The sequence below is a fragment of the Mustela nivalis genome (genome assembly GCF_964662115.1).
Source record: "Mustela nivalis genome assembly, chromosome: 1".
Taxonomy (NCBI): domain Eukaryota; kingdom Metazoa; phylum Chordata; class Mammalia; order Carnivora; family Mustelidae; genus Mustela; species Mustela nivalis.
Window position 1 is genome coordinate 20171756 of NC_139020.1, and position 15392 is coordinate 20187147.

At 34.5% G+C, this 15392-nt stretch overlaps 1 pseudogene across 1 annotated transcript; it reads right to left on the bottom strand.

The window, feature by feature from the left end:
* Positions 1-2200: 2200 nt before the first annotated feature.
* LOC309846970 (MIF4G domain-containing protein pseudogene) lies at positions 2201-2962 on the bottom strand (annotated as a pseudogene). The gene has a single exon. The product of its transcript is annotated as an MIF4G domain-containing protein pseudogene (transcript).
* Positions 2963-15392: the final 12430 nt, after the last annotated feature.

The following is a 15392-nucleotide window of genomic DNA, read 5'->3' on the forward strand; positions in this document are numbered from 1 at the left end:
TGTTTCAGACAGACTTGGTAGTCTTTTTTCATGACAATGGATTCTCTTAGTAAGAGGCATTGAATATCTGCTTCTAGCTTTTGCGCTTTTTCTATCAGTCATTTACACTCAAATTCTCATTCCATTTTCCACTGGACATTGAAAAATGGTAGTGTTTAATTCTATCATTTTATTTTAACTATTCAGATAAAATAATGTTGTAAAGGAATGCTACTTTTCATCTGCTATTTGGTTACCCAATGGCATAGTTCATATAGGAGAGGTATGACATCACCTGGATCTTTTCTATCATTTAATCAGCTTTCAAAAAATGAATTGGTTCACTGTTTTTCTCATGGTTTGGGCAATTATTATTTTCACATTACTATGAACTCATGGATTTATGATTGGTTTTAATCCATCACACCTCTTATCCATTCTGAACCTCAAAGTGTCCCATGTGTGACAAATGTGTACCTCAGCATGTTGGCTCTTAAGTCCTGAAGTCATGACCCTTAATAGTTTTCTTATCTGGTGTGTCAAGATGGTCCATGCTCATCTTGTACATTTTCTTTCCTAGACAAGAAATCATCTATTTCTTCAAGGAACCCATTTTTCTTTTAATTGGAAAGTTCTACAATTTGAGTTGATCATTTGTTCTTGGCTTTTCAGAAGATTTAGGATCAATAGGTATAGATTAAATTATACAAATAAATGACTTGTGAGCTCAGGTTAATATTTCCATTTCTGTTCCAATCCAAATTTATGGAATTTTATATGACTTTGTCTATACTGGTATCACATTTATTTCACACACATTTTAAATTTTAATTTTATTTATTTATTTGATAGAGAGATGAGGAGGGAGGGGATACAAGAGAGAGAGATGGAGAAGCAGGCTTCCTACTGAGCAGGGAGCCCAATGTGGGGCTCAATCCCAGGACCCTGGGAATATACCTGAGCCAAAGCCTGACACTTAATGATTGTGTGACCCAGGTGCCCTATTTCACATACATTGATAATTCTGGTTCACAAGGAGATGACAGAGTAAAAGTATCACATAATTCATTTGCTTTATTTCACATTGAAATATAGCCTCAATAACAGAATAACAGAATAACAGAAATATAGCCTCAATAATAGAATAACAATAACAATACAACTCTCTCCAATTATGATTAGCACACTTGATCTTAGCCAAAAGGCCAAGAAGCAATCTAATTATGATTACCAACAAGGATTTTGTTTGTTGTAGCTGGTGGTTGTGGTTGGTTTTACATTTTCTCTATTCTCCAATTTTTATCATTTCTGTCTTAGTAATGTGTATCTTCTTGTTTCAGATCAGTCTGACTAAAAATTTATTAATTGTATCGATCTTCTCAATACACAGTGTTTGAACTTATTTGTTTGTAGAATCAGCAGGGCTTTCTTTCAAGCTCTTCTGTCAGTCTCCTGACTTTCTGCTTTGCTTGGCTTTCTTATTTTTATCTTTAAGGTGTCAAATCAAACACAATTTAATCTGGCAAACAACACATGTGAAAAATCAGGTCAGAAGAAAAGATTAATGTAGGTTAAAGTGAGTATTTTATGAGTGAACAGGCTGTTACATATCCTTACCCATTTTGTATCTATATCTACTACCTGTATCAGAGATTAGCTAACTACAAATCTAGCCTGCTGTCTGGTTCTATTTTATTATAAATAAAGTTTTATTGAAACTTTTTTTTTTAATGTTAGAAAAGGTCTATTAGAAAATTCTCGCCCTGAACTTGTGTCGCATGTGTGGTGGTACCTGCTGTTTACTAAAATCGACTGGAAATTTGTTTGTTTCCAAAGTGGTTCTTGTACAAAATGTATAAAAGGCAGTTTCTGGTGTGACTTGTGCTCTGCTCCTAAGTATCCCAAAGTATACCACCAGTAGCTATGGGTACCCCTTTTACAGATGGGGAAACTGAGGCACCAAGATGGCTGTTGCACCAGTGGTTACACATTGCGGTGGGTGTTGGAAGCTGCCTTTCTCTGCCTGGCCCAGGCTGGAGGTGATGTGGGGAGAGGCTGATGGGACAGTAGGGGCAGGTCTGTTTGGTGTCTTTTCTGGTCCCTGAACCCGGGAGGGAAGGTGCTCAGACAGGACTGCCGCGTGAGTGGGAAATCCCTATGAGCTGTTCAAGGTCTGGCAGGGACAGGCCGGTGCTGTTGTGAGGCGGCCTGAGCCAGAAACCTAGTCAGAGACCTCGCTATAGTAATACTTGCGCGCAGCTGGGGTTGTCTCCATCATTGAAATTCGATGATCTCCAGCAGCAGCAGGTGGGCCAGGGAGCTGAGGCCGCTTGGGAGCAGGAAGCCGTCTCGGATCAGGACAAAGAGCTCATCCATGGGCTGTCGGTTCATCTTCTCCAGCTGCTCCCCACACCGTGCAGCTGCAACACCACGCAGTTCCCCTCCTCCTTGCTCAGACTGTCAGGCTGGGCCAGCCAGAAGAGGCAGTCATAGACGGGGTTCACCAGGGCCATCATGGGCATGTTGTTCACCCTCAGGTAGTCAAAGATGTTGCAGATAAAGGTGACGTAGCAGACCCAGCCCTGCAAAGACCGAGCCCAGCTGCTCTTGAGCTTGGTACTCCTGCTGCAACAGGTTGAGGAGTCCCTGTCGGAAGACACTCTGGCCTGCTTGCTTGCTCTCAGCCTGAAAGATGGCATAGCACCATGCGTCCTGCTTCTTTGCTGAACACACAGTCGTGCAGAGAATGGTCCACGATCACATTGGCCACCTTTTCCAAGTCCACGGCACCTGGATCTTTGAGTGCTGTCTTCAGCAGCTGCTGAGTCTCTGCATCAAAAGACTGGATTTTGTACTCCTCTCTACCAGGATCCCCCATGACCGTTTAGCCCCAGCAGCTCTTTATTGAGGTGGGACTAATGACAGCACCTGCCGGGCTGGCACCGTGCCCGCGTGCCCGGAGGCCACTCGGCGGGCATGGTATGCGCGCCCCCGTTCGCTGCGCCGCAGAGCTGGAACGACCCTGAAACATTCATCTTTTATTTCCACATTGTGTATGGTTGCTTAATCATTATAGCTTTACAGTAGCACAGTTGAGTAGTTGTGACAGAGATCTGTATGGCCCACAAGATTGAAATACTTAAATTACGTATGGCTCTTAAAAAAAAAAAATAAAGTTTCTCTACCTCTGATACATCACCTATAAAACTGTCTATATCTAAGCATCTATATAATCTGTTTACATGTATGGATGTATACATACACTGATGTGTATGCATATGTATATAGATGTATTATCTGAATACACATATTCTTCCAAATAGATATTCTGAATATATATATTCTTTCAGAAAATGATTTTGATGGCCCACAAGGTTAAAACAGAAATAAAATAGACCACCATAAAATTAGAGCAACAAAAATAACAAACAAACAAACAAACAAACAAACAAACAAAAAAGTGAGACTTTGAATCTTAGAAGTCACTCAATTTGGGCACTTGTTTTGTGATTCCTGGCAGATATGACAGCAAAGATCAAATGTCGGGCTACATTGCTCTTCTTACTCAAATATATGATAAAGTAAAATTCAAAAGAACAAAGGAAAATTTTTCTTCTGTAGGCTTAAAGAAAGCAGACCAACTGACCTTGGAAATGTAATCTCTATTTATGTTTTGGTTTTAAATATAGAACACCTCATAAAGCAAGTTTTCTGAGAACTTTGTGAACAAAAAAACAAATTAAAGCTCATTTTATATGTTAGAAATGAATCTATTGTTATATGAGACATTTAATTGTATTGTAAAAATTAATATTCTCATATTTGCAGCAAAAAAAGAAAACTTCTGTAGTAGCCTATTTAAATGGAATAAATAAATAAATAAATATTTTGAGGGTCTTTCTCATTTGTATTTTTATATACCTGGATGCTGAATTCAATACATATTTACCTAAAATCTAATATAAAGGATTGAGAAGAATAGTTTTAGTAATTTTTTTTTCCCTTAAGAGTTCAAAATGTGTTTATTTAACTTAATGTCTTTATTCTTATATATACAGGGACAAGTGGTATTGACTCCATTTAGCCCAGGGAAAGGCTGAGACATAGAGAAATTGTGGGAATGAAAATAATAGAAAAACTAGGGGCTCCTGATTGATAGTGCCATTCTTTTTCTTTACAGGAAGAAATAAAAACAATGTACTTATAATAATTTTATTTAGTCTCAATATCCTATACCAATATAGTAATATAATTTTTATTATCAAGCTCATAATACATTAGAGTCAACTATATACTTATTGATTATAGTTGACTCTGTGATGTATTACAAATATTTGACTTATATTTTCTCAATATTTTACTGAATAATATATTTATGTAATAAGTAGGATAACAAAGAGCATATAACAAAAAAATGCTTTACATAATTTCATATAGAGAAGTTAGTAGGTTTTATAAATACATTATTAGTTTTTAAATAAATGTATGAACACAGAACAAAGAACAAAGTGGAGCGCATAATCTCTTTTTCTCCCCAGAAACTATGGCTACTGCTATTAAATAATTTTTAAAAAGACTTTTCTAGCTAAGTATATTAATATACCAAAGTGGTTTCTGTAATGTACTAATTTTTAAGGGGAAAAACTAGAAACGTATTTTGTCTCTCTGCTTGAGAATTTCAGCAATTATTTCACTATTCTTTATAATTCTATTTGGAGGGTAGCTCAGTTGGTTAATCCTCAGATTCTTGATTTCAGCTCAGGTCATGATCTCAGGGTCATGGGATTGAGCTGTCTCTCTCTTTCAAAAATAAAAAAATAATAATAAAACAAAATAAAATAAACATTAATAATAAAAATGTAAAAATAAAATATAAAAAAATAAAAATTAAAAATTAAAAAAATAAATACACTTCTATTTAGCTAACTTGGCAGGGTAACTGTGCTCACTATTCTGAACCATGATGCTGAAGGGATCTGAATGTCAGTTTTCAGAAGTGAGGAAACAGACTCTGAGTGACATGTTATATATTGAAGAAAAATATTTTTCTTAAATTTCTTATCAAACTTTCATGATTCCTAGTACCTTTTTCCTTTATTGGAGGGAGGAATATTTTTCCATTTTATTCCCTGTTTAGGGGGATTTCTATGGTCAATTCTCTTACTTGTTAGCTGTCACATTCACATCTTCTATAAACACAGTAAGAGCAAAAGAAAACAAATAATTTGGACACATCAGACAATTTTCATCTCAAGTTGACCAAAACTGATTTAAAAAAGATAACAATTGGGCACCTGGGTGGCTCAGTGGATTAAGCCGCTGCCTTCGGCTCAGGTCATGATCTCAGGGTCCTGGGATCAAACCCCGCATCGGGCTCTCTGCTCAGCGGGGAGCCTGCTTCCCCCTCTCACTCTGCCTGCCTTTCTGCCTACTTGTAATCTCTCTCTGTCAAATAAATAAATAAAATCTTTAAAAAAAAGATAACAATTATTTTCTCAATATTTTACTGGATAATGTTTTTATGTAATAAGTGGGATAACAACAATTATTTTATATTATTCCATATAGACAAGTTAGCATGTTTTATAAATTTATTATTCATTTTGACCATTAAGAAATGCACTTAAAGGCAATAGTTTATTTTACTGGGCGCAAAACATGATTTAAAAAACGTACTAGACTCAAAGAAGTATGTTTCTATATTTTCTTTTTATTATTGAATAAATATTTAAGGAAACAACAAATTATAAAAGTTGATGACAAATTACAATAATCATTGACGTCACTTAATTGAGCTCTGATTTTGTACCAGACTCTAATGTAAACTTCTTACATGTCTTTGTCTCTAGGAAATATTTGCTATTAATATGCCTATTTTACCAAGAAAGAAACTAGGTACTTGAGAGGTTAATCGACTTGTTCAAGGCCACACCATTAGTTAAAGTTTGAGCCATACTTCTGACATAGGCAGTCAGGTTCTGGAGAAGTGTGATAGGAATCACACCAAAAGTCACAGTTAGTAGAAGGCAAGTTTTCATTCATTAATTTGCCTTAATTAAAAATAATTAATGTAATCATGATGACTAAGAGGAAGTATGGGTTAATTTTGTCCTCTGACAAAGTTATCTATTCAGTTCAGCAGACACTTACAATAAGATATATAGTAAATAATGTTTATAGAATGTTTATCATGTTTCAAGCACTTTTAGTGTCTCATCTGCATTAACAGATTATATCATGATAGATAGTCAAAATTTGGATTTCCTGTATCATAGTTTTATTCAAATCAGTCAAACATTAAATACAAATGATTATTATATATTCAAAATATAGTTTGAAGCTCTTTTCAAAGAAAACTTACTCTGTATATTTGATGTCCCATCAAATATGTCTTAAAACATTTAGAAGTGGCCATTCAGTAGAATCTTATCCTAGCAGTCACTAGCCTAGTCTCCCTGTGACATAATTTAAATTTATTCTGTCAATTGAAAATATAAGACTACTCTGTTTCAGTATGTGAAAAGTGCAAGAGTCTTGATTTTGTCATTGTTTTATTAAGTAGTTGTAATCTTTCATAGGCAATTAAGAGCAACATATTCTGATGTATGTTCAAGTTATGAGAAAATATTTTTGAAATATTCAAAAGGCAAAGTTTTTTTATTATAATGTTTGCATACTTAAGCTTGGATTCAATGCTAGCAAAAAAGAATTTATAGCTAGTATGTCACATATAATATTGTCTATACTTTTTCCTGCCAAAATTCAGGTCATTCATAATAGCAAGTTATGCATTTTATGGGACATTAATCAGGCAATCAGCTGTTGTGGGATATTAAAAAGGGCCCTGCTAAAAGAAAAGACTGAATGGAAGATTTCTTAGGAAAACTCAATTATAGATGCAACAGTTCATTTATTTCAGCTGGTTGGATATCATCAACCCTATGAACAGTAGAATGTGAGAATGACAAAACTCAAAATGGATGGAGACTGGGTCCCTGACACCATTAAGCCACCAGCTCAGCCATACTGTTAGGTGGGAGATAAACATCCCTGGTTTAACTACTATGTTTTAGGGTCTTTTATAGCAGCTTAATTTATACCCAATTATTCATTACATCACATTAGCAAATACTAACCCAGTCATTGAATTTGAAACCTTCCATATGAAGGGGTACATTTTATAAATTATAGTTTTCTGTTATTTCTGTTAATCATTTCTATACTCTAGTTTACCTATTATTTTTCTCTTCTTCCTAAATTTCCTTTTCTTTTGTTTTCTTTCCTTTCCTTTCCTTTTTCCTTTATTTTTCCTCTCTCTCTTTCTTTTATCATCTCTCTACCTACCATGACTAAATATATATAAATATATTGAGAGTGGTTCCTCATTCACCCAGTTCATGTTTTTTAATTAAAGGCTTGAATGATTTACTGATCTGTAAGTGATTGTACATAGGGAAATTTATGATTGACATATAAATCCCATTTTTTTTTAAAGATTTTATTTATTATGAAAGAGAGAGTGAATGAGAGAGCATAAGCTAGGGGGAGAGGCAGAAGGAGAAGCAGACTCCCCACTGAGCAGGGAGCTAGATTCACCAGGATCCTGGGAACATGACTTCAGCTGAAGGCAGAGGCTTACCAACTGAGCCACCTAGAAGCCCCATAAATCCCATTTTTAATACAATTTCAAACTCAACTATATAAAAAGAAGTACAATTTGTGACTTTTTGCAAAAAATTTCAAAACATATTCTACGAAAGAGGACAGTATTTTTCCTCTTAAAGTTCAAAGTTCTGGCATGGGACACGTATGTTTTAAATAATGAAATCCACATTGTCTACTTTTCCTGTAGCTTTGGCTTCCATTAAGCTCAGAGCTAGGTTCTGGTTTTCTGCTCCATTTCAATAGCTTTGCAGTGGTTGGAGATAAAGTCAGAAGAGAACAAGGGGATTAATTTTATTCTGAACAGGTTATTTCAAAAGATACAACTTTAGCTGCTGTGTTTGCCAGACCCAGGTGGAAACAGCAAGAGCGTTTAAGAGGTTCTTGCAGTAAAAGAGATTAGGCGTGATAAAACGGACTCCAAAAATCATAGCCGAGGAGCTGGTGAGAGGTGGTCATACTCTTGGTGTGACAAGTGTAACGCATAAAGGTCTTGCTGAGCTGCACTCATTCCTAGTCTTGGAAGATCTTCAGGACCTTCTCCTAAATCACTTCCTCATGATATAATCCTCTAAGAAGTTCAAACGTTCAAAGAAATCAACAAAGATTTTTTCTTTTTTCTTTTTTTTTTTTCAGGTGTATACTTCTTTGGATCTTGTAAACTAAACCTTGGCTGACACAGGATATAAATGTCATGCCTATTGGCTTTTATTTCTCTCTCTCTGTCTCTCTCTCTCTCAAGTCTTTACTTACATTCCAGTTAGTAAACAAACACTGTAGTATTAGTTTCAGGTTTAGAACTTAGTGACTCAGTGCTTACATACAACACTGGGTGCTCATCATAAGTGACCCCCTTAATCTTCACCGCCAACATCACGTCATCTAAGCTAATTCAGTTTCTTTTTTGAAAAACATGTTTGGGGGCTCTATATTTCTACATTGTATTTTTTTTAAATTTTATTTATTTGACAGACAAAGATCACAAGTAGGCAGAAAGGCAGGCAGAGAGAGGAAGGGAAGCAGGCTCCCCGCTGAGCAGAGAGCAGGATGCCGGGCTCCATCCCAGGACCCTGGGATCATGGCCAGAGGCTTTAACCCACCAAGCCACCCAGGCACTCCTACATTGTATTTTTATTACCTTTTTTGTTGTTGTTGTTTATTTGTTCTGTCAAATAATGTCATCGCCTTATTTTCTGGCAACCCTGGTTTAATTAGGAATGAGTCTAAGCATTTAAGTACATCTCTGGAAGCCAGCTTAGCTTTAAAAAACAGTCCCTATCTCCATTAGAATAAAACAGGAAACAAAACGAAATCAGGGCAATACTTCAAGTTACAAAACCGTTGCAAGAACATCTTGACAGAAAGTTTTTGGAGTATTTTCTCTTTTTTCCTCCCTCTCTCTTCAAGCATCTTTTGCATAAAACTGGGGAATTTTCAGTATGGATATAGCGTATGTATACGTATACACACACACACACACATGCACATATATATATATTCAGATAATTTGATTTCTAAGATCAACATCATTGACATGCAGCATCCAGTTTGTTCTGTATTTATATTTTCTACACCTAGTATGATCCTTCACTCGCTCCTTGTACAGAATTCCTTAGAAAGAGTATGAATTTGGAAAAACTGAAACTATCACCTAAAAGATAATGAATATAGTAAACTTAATATGCAATAAATATATGCTACACGTAACAGAGTTTGAAGTATAACTCCAGCTATTAATATTATGCTATTTGCAAGTATGTAAAATGACCTTGAATAAAAATATAGTAACATTATTTTGGGACATAAAAATTATAATTGTAGACCAGACTTGTATTTAAAGCGATAGATGGCACTATTGGTCCACTATTATGGATATTATAATCAGTTTTATCTTGTTTACCCCTCACTCATCTAACCCTCATTATTTCCCTACAGTTTTATAGGTCACTGTATGAAGATATTTGCAAAGTTAATTTGAAGGCAGCTTTTTTTTTTTTTTTTAAACTAGGCAACTTTGATCTGCATTTCTTCTCTGTATAGACTGTATTAACTGAAGAATGACTGGAACAGGAAACAAAAACCCTTCAGTTCTTTTATGTGTGACTCAGGATAGATCACTCAAAAAGGTGGTTGGAAATGGTCACAGGGTACTCTTCTGGAACAATTTAGCCACTGCATTTTTTATATTATCAAAGACATGTGTTCCTAGTAAGCTTTCAGTAATACTTTTCATAATGCCTATTTAACCTATGAAATCACTTGGATTATAACATATCCTTTAATTCTGAAGCTAAATCAAAAGTAATGAAAACTACCTATTTTCCCAAAACTTGTTTTCCATTGTTCTATTAAAAAAAAAGTTAAATTTAAATGAACAACTGGATCTTATATGGATAAGAGAGAAAACTTCTAATTTTGGATAGCAGCAGGGATATGACTAAGGGAGATACATAAACAAATGTTGGCAATGATAATTATAATGAAGGGAATCTTACACTGTGAAATAAAGAAACAAGAAGGACAATATTTCACGGGTCATCTAGTTAATGCTCTTTTAAAGAAAAAAAAAAGGCCTAATACTATGCGAGCAATTATACTGATCTATAAGGTCTCTGTTCACATCTGCCTTAAGATGATAGGGGCTCAGTGGGTTAAAGCCTCTGCCTTTGGCTCTGGTCATGATCCCACGGTCCTGGGATGGAGCCCTGCATCAGGCTCTCTGCTCAGCAGGCAGCCTGCTCAGGACCCCACCCCTCACCCCCTACCTGTCTCTCTGCCTACTTGTGATCTCTATCAAATAAATAAATAAAATCTTAAAAAAAAAAGATGATTGTTGGTGGTTGTTCAATAACTAAGTAGTATGGCTCATCTGCTGAGTCCATTTACTTCTGTTGGTTTTTCTTTCAGTAAGTCTGTTAGATTTCAAAATAAAGTAAGATTTATTTATTTTTGAAGATTTTATTTATTTATTTGATAGAGATCACAAGTAGGCAGAGAGGCAGATAGGGGATGGGGGGAGGGTCCTGAGCAGGCTGCCTGCTGAGCAGAGAACCGGATGTGGGGCTTGATTCCAGGACTCTGAGATCATGACCTGAGCTGAAGGCACAGGCTTAACCCACTGAGCCACCCAGGCGCCCCAAAATAAAGTAAGATTTAAAAGTTTTGCTTTCAGGTTGTTGTTTTTCTGTTTTTTTTGTTTGTTTGTTTGTTTTTAGAGAGATCAAATATCAATTGAAGTTAATAGAGTAAGAAGGTACCAATTCAACATCTTCAAATTTTCGTGAAGGCTTTCAGCTAGAAGAATGAAGTATTATGGAACCACAGTAAAGTGGTATATTATTATGTTTTTTCTCCACCTGGGAAATGATATGTCACACTTTGTACTGTACCATAAATAGCAATGGACATGAGAGCAAGCTGAGATTCTCTGTACAGTTTATAGCATAATTAAGACACCACAGCACTTCTTCCCTCTGAATTACCCAGATTTGAACAGATAACTAAAAGTTATCAGGATTAAAATTTTCTTTGTGTTTTGACACCTAATTTTTACTTTGTGTTATTTCGATAAATATCCAGGCCCACCCAAATGACAATACAAATCTCCGTTTACTTAGCACGTACAGATTGTAAAGCTTTTGTCACTTCTATTTTTTATTCTGAAAAAACCCTGTAAGATAATTAGGTCAGATATTCTAATGTTCAAATGCCAATTTTCATTTAAGAAAAATGATATTCATTGCGAACAATATATAGTCTGATGCCAAATAGCAAGTAACTGACAAAGGCTTCAAATAAGAATTCTGATCTGCTCCTGAATTGTTTTGCTACATTTGGATCTTCTAATTTGAAAATTAGATTGAACTCTCAAATCACTCCTTTAAAGAACCAATGTTTTTTGAAAAGATGTTCAAGTAATTTTGAAAGTTACAGGATGATGATGTAAAGACCTTGTTTTGTCAGAATGCTATTGTACTGTACAGAAACCATAATATTTAATGAGTATGAGCATTGATTTAATAGTATATTTGTATCTATAAAGTCTCCTATGCATTATGCTTAAAAATGAGCCACATATTTATTTTGCTAAAGCAGCTAAAGTTTTAACTGTGAAATTATAGGAGCTATTATGAAATTATACATCAAAATATATTAAAATCCTTATTATGTCGGTAGAGACAATTTATTAAAAGAGCTCTTTCAAAATTACAGTTCAGACACAGAAAGCATGAGCAACAAAAGGAAAGAAAGATAAATTAGACTTTACCAAGTTTAAAAGACTTTGTGCATCTGAAGACATAATCAGACAGTAAAAAGACAATCTACAGAATGACAGATAATATTTACAAATTTTATATCTGATAAGGGTCTGTATCCAGCATATATGAAGAATGTTTAAAACTCAACAACACGAATAGCCCAATTCTTAAAAATGGGCGAAGGACTTGGATAGAGATTTCTCCAGGGAAGTTATACAAATGACCAAAAACCTTACAATGAAAAATGACCAACAGCACCAGTCATTTTGAAGTGCAAATTAGAACAAGAATGATTTACCATTTCACCAAAGAGGATGTCTTCATATTAAAAATCACATAATAAAACACAAAGATAACAGAAACTAGCCAGAGTTGAGGAGGAGTTAGATAAATCACAACCCTTATGCATTCCTGGTAGGAAAATGAAGCGTGCAAACACTGTGGAAAACAGTTTGATAGTTCTTTAAAAAGTTAATCATAGAATTAACAAATGACCAAGCAATTCTACTTAGATATATACTCCCTAAAACTGAAAACAGATACTCAAATACATGCACACGTATGTTCATATCAACACTGTCTACAATAGCCAAAAGGTGGAATCCTCCCAAATATCCATCAATACATAAATAGATGAATTTTGGTGTATATATACACAATTGAATTTTACTCAGTCATAAAAAAAAAAAAAAATTGAGTATTAACACATGCCAGGATGTGGATGACCACATGAAACCCGTTATGCTAAGTAAAAGAAGCCAGAAACAAAAGGTCACATATTCTCTCATCCCATGATTATGAAATATCTAGAATTAGGTAAGTTCATACTGACAAAATGCAGCTTGGTGGTTTTTAGGCAATGAGCAGGGATGGGAGGTAGGTATAGGGATTCCTTTTGGTGTGATAAACACGTCTTGGATTTAGATAGAATTGGTGGCTGTACAGCATTGTTAATGTGCTAAATGGTACTGAATTATTCATTTTAAAGTAGTTAATTTTATATTACATCAGCTTCATCTCAATAAAAAATGCAAAATAAAGTTATAGCTCAGCATTTTCTTAGTGAGATTGTGCCTTTTGTTAAATATTCCTATGGATATGGCCAAGTCAGACCACAGCATTGGGTCCAAATTTAAGAACTGGCAAATATGATGACAAAGGCATGATTCATGGTGCTTTCATTTCGGTTTAGGTTTACTAGTTCAAAAAGTAGTGCAAAGAAGGATGTAAAGCCGAAAATGAAGTGACTTTATCTGGCTCTGTGTTGCGGCTCTCATTTCTCGTAGGAACCTCATTTATTGAATATTATCAGTTCACCCAGCCAAGAGTGCTCAACCTGACATATAGATGGGGCTTCTCAGTTGCATTACACAGACGGAAACCCATGTCAGCACTCAGCCACCCTTCTACCAGCCCTCCTACCATCAGGTAAGGAAATTCTTGATACCTCACAGTTGCATCCAAAAGTAGTCCTCGTTACTGAGTCATAAAACTCATAACCTAAATTAGATTTATATACATTGTGTCAACAATGTTTGGTTAGCCATGCTATACTTTGGAAGGCATACAATAACGTATAGATAGCATATGAAGTCCATAAAATTATTAAATAGCAATGAACAGTCAGTTCAAAATAAGCTTTAGGCCATATTGTTCTTCCTGTTTTCATTCTCAGATATTCTCTCTTGATTTAGGAGAGAACTAGAACTAGGAGAGAATTTACAAAAGTGATTTTGCTTTTCCTTACATTTTATTTATTTATTTATTTTTTTAAAGATTTTATTTATTTATTTGACAGACAGAAATCACACGCAGGCAGAGAGGCAGGCAGAGAGAGAGGAGGAAGCAGGCTCCCTGCTGAGCAGAGAGCCCAATGTGGGGCTCGATCCCAGGACTCTGAGATCATGACCTAAGCCGGAGGCAGCGGCTTAACCCACTGAGCCACCCAGGCACCCCCTTTTCCTTACATTTTAATGCAATTGTGTGAATCCTAAATCAAATACTATTTAGTTTTACTTGCATTTTTCATGTCAACATAGTTTAATATATAAATATATAATATTTATTATAATTTTAACTCAATATTATATTAAATTTAACCCTAATATCATAATTAATATACTAATTATATTAAATATAACATTATTTAATATATAAATAATATAATAATTTAAAACTCATTTATACTTATAAATAATTGTAATATTTATAATGTATATATATAATTTATATTTATATCTTTATCTATATGATATTACAAATAATACAAAAATTATAAATATAGTACATAATTCCCTGTGCCTCTCATTCAGTTTCCTTCAATAATTTCATCTTACATAAGTATATTACAATACCAAAACTATTTACCTTGATCTAGCCCTCTGTCAGTACCATACGGTCATGGATTGCTGGAGCTATTTAAAAAGTAGGTACCTACTACTAGCTTTTTGTTTTATTTATCTACTCTGCTTCTGTTCTAATTTACACTGATTGATGTTATTTCCTTAGTATTCCCTTCCTTTTACTCAATTTGAATTTACTTTAATCTTATTTTCTTATATCTATATAATTGAGGTAGGAACTTAGGTTACCTATTTGAGTTTCTTTCCTTTTCTCATGTAGGAATTAGTGCTATAAGTTTCCCTGTTATCACTGATTAAGTTATACCCCTCAGTTTTGATATATTTTCATGATCATTCGATTTCTTTTTCTTTTTAATTTCCCCTAAGATTACTTGTTTGGACAAGGACATTTAGAAATATATTTAGTTTCCAAGAATATGAAAATATTATTTTTCCTTTTGTTACCATTAGTTTGATTTCATAGTGATCAGAAAACACTATTTCTGATTCTTGAAGTCTGTTTTGTGGTCTTGGATATAGTATACATTGACATATGTTCCGTGGACCAGGGCCCTGGAAGGAATGTAATGTCTGTTCTTCTGTTCAATAGAGATTCCATGAATGTCAATTAGTTCCTGGTGACTGATGTTGTGATTGTTGTCTTACATACCTGATGATTTTTTGTCTAATCATTTCATCAGTTGTTGAGAGAGAAATATAAAAGTCTCCAATGTCAAATGCGGATTTGATGATTTCAACTCTCAGTTCTATCAGTTCTGTCAGTTTTTCCTTTACATAATTTGCAGTTCTGTTATTTAGTGCTTCTAAATTAGTTCACTTCTGGAGTGAACTTCTTCCCTCCTTTATGCAATATTCTTTCTGTTCCTGGTAATTTTCATTTCTCTAAAGGCTAATTTACCCCTAATTAATATATTTACTTCTGGTTTCTGTTGATTAATATTTACTTTATCTTTTTGCAATCTTTCTCTTTCATACTCTGTTATCATTATATTTACATAAGTTTCTTCTGGATATCATACAGTTGGATCACAATATTTTATACACTCTACCAGTCTCTGACTTTGATTAATATATTTAGGCCATTTATACCAAATATAAATATTGATGTATGTTAAGGGATTAAGTCTGC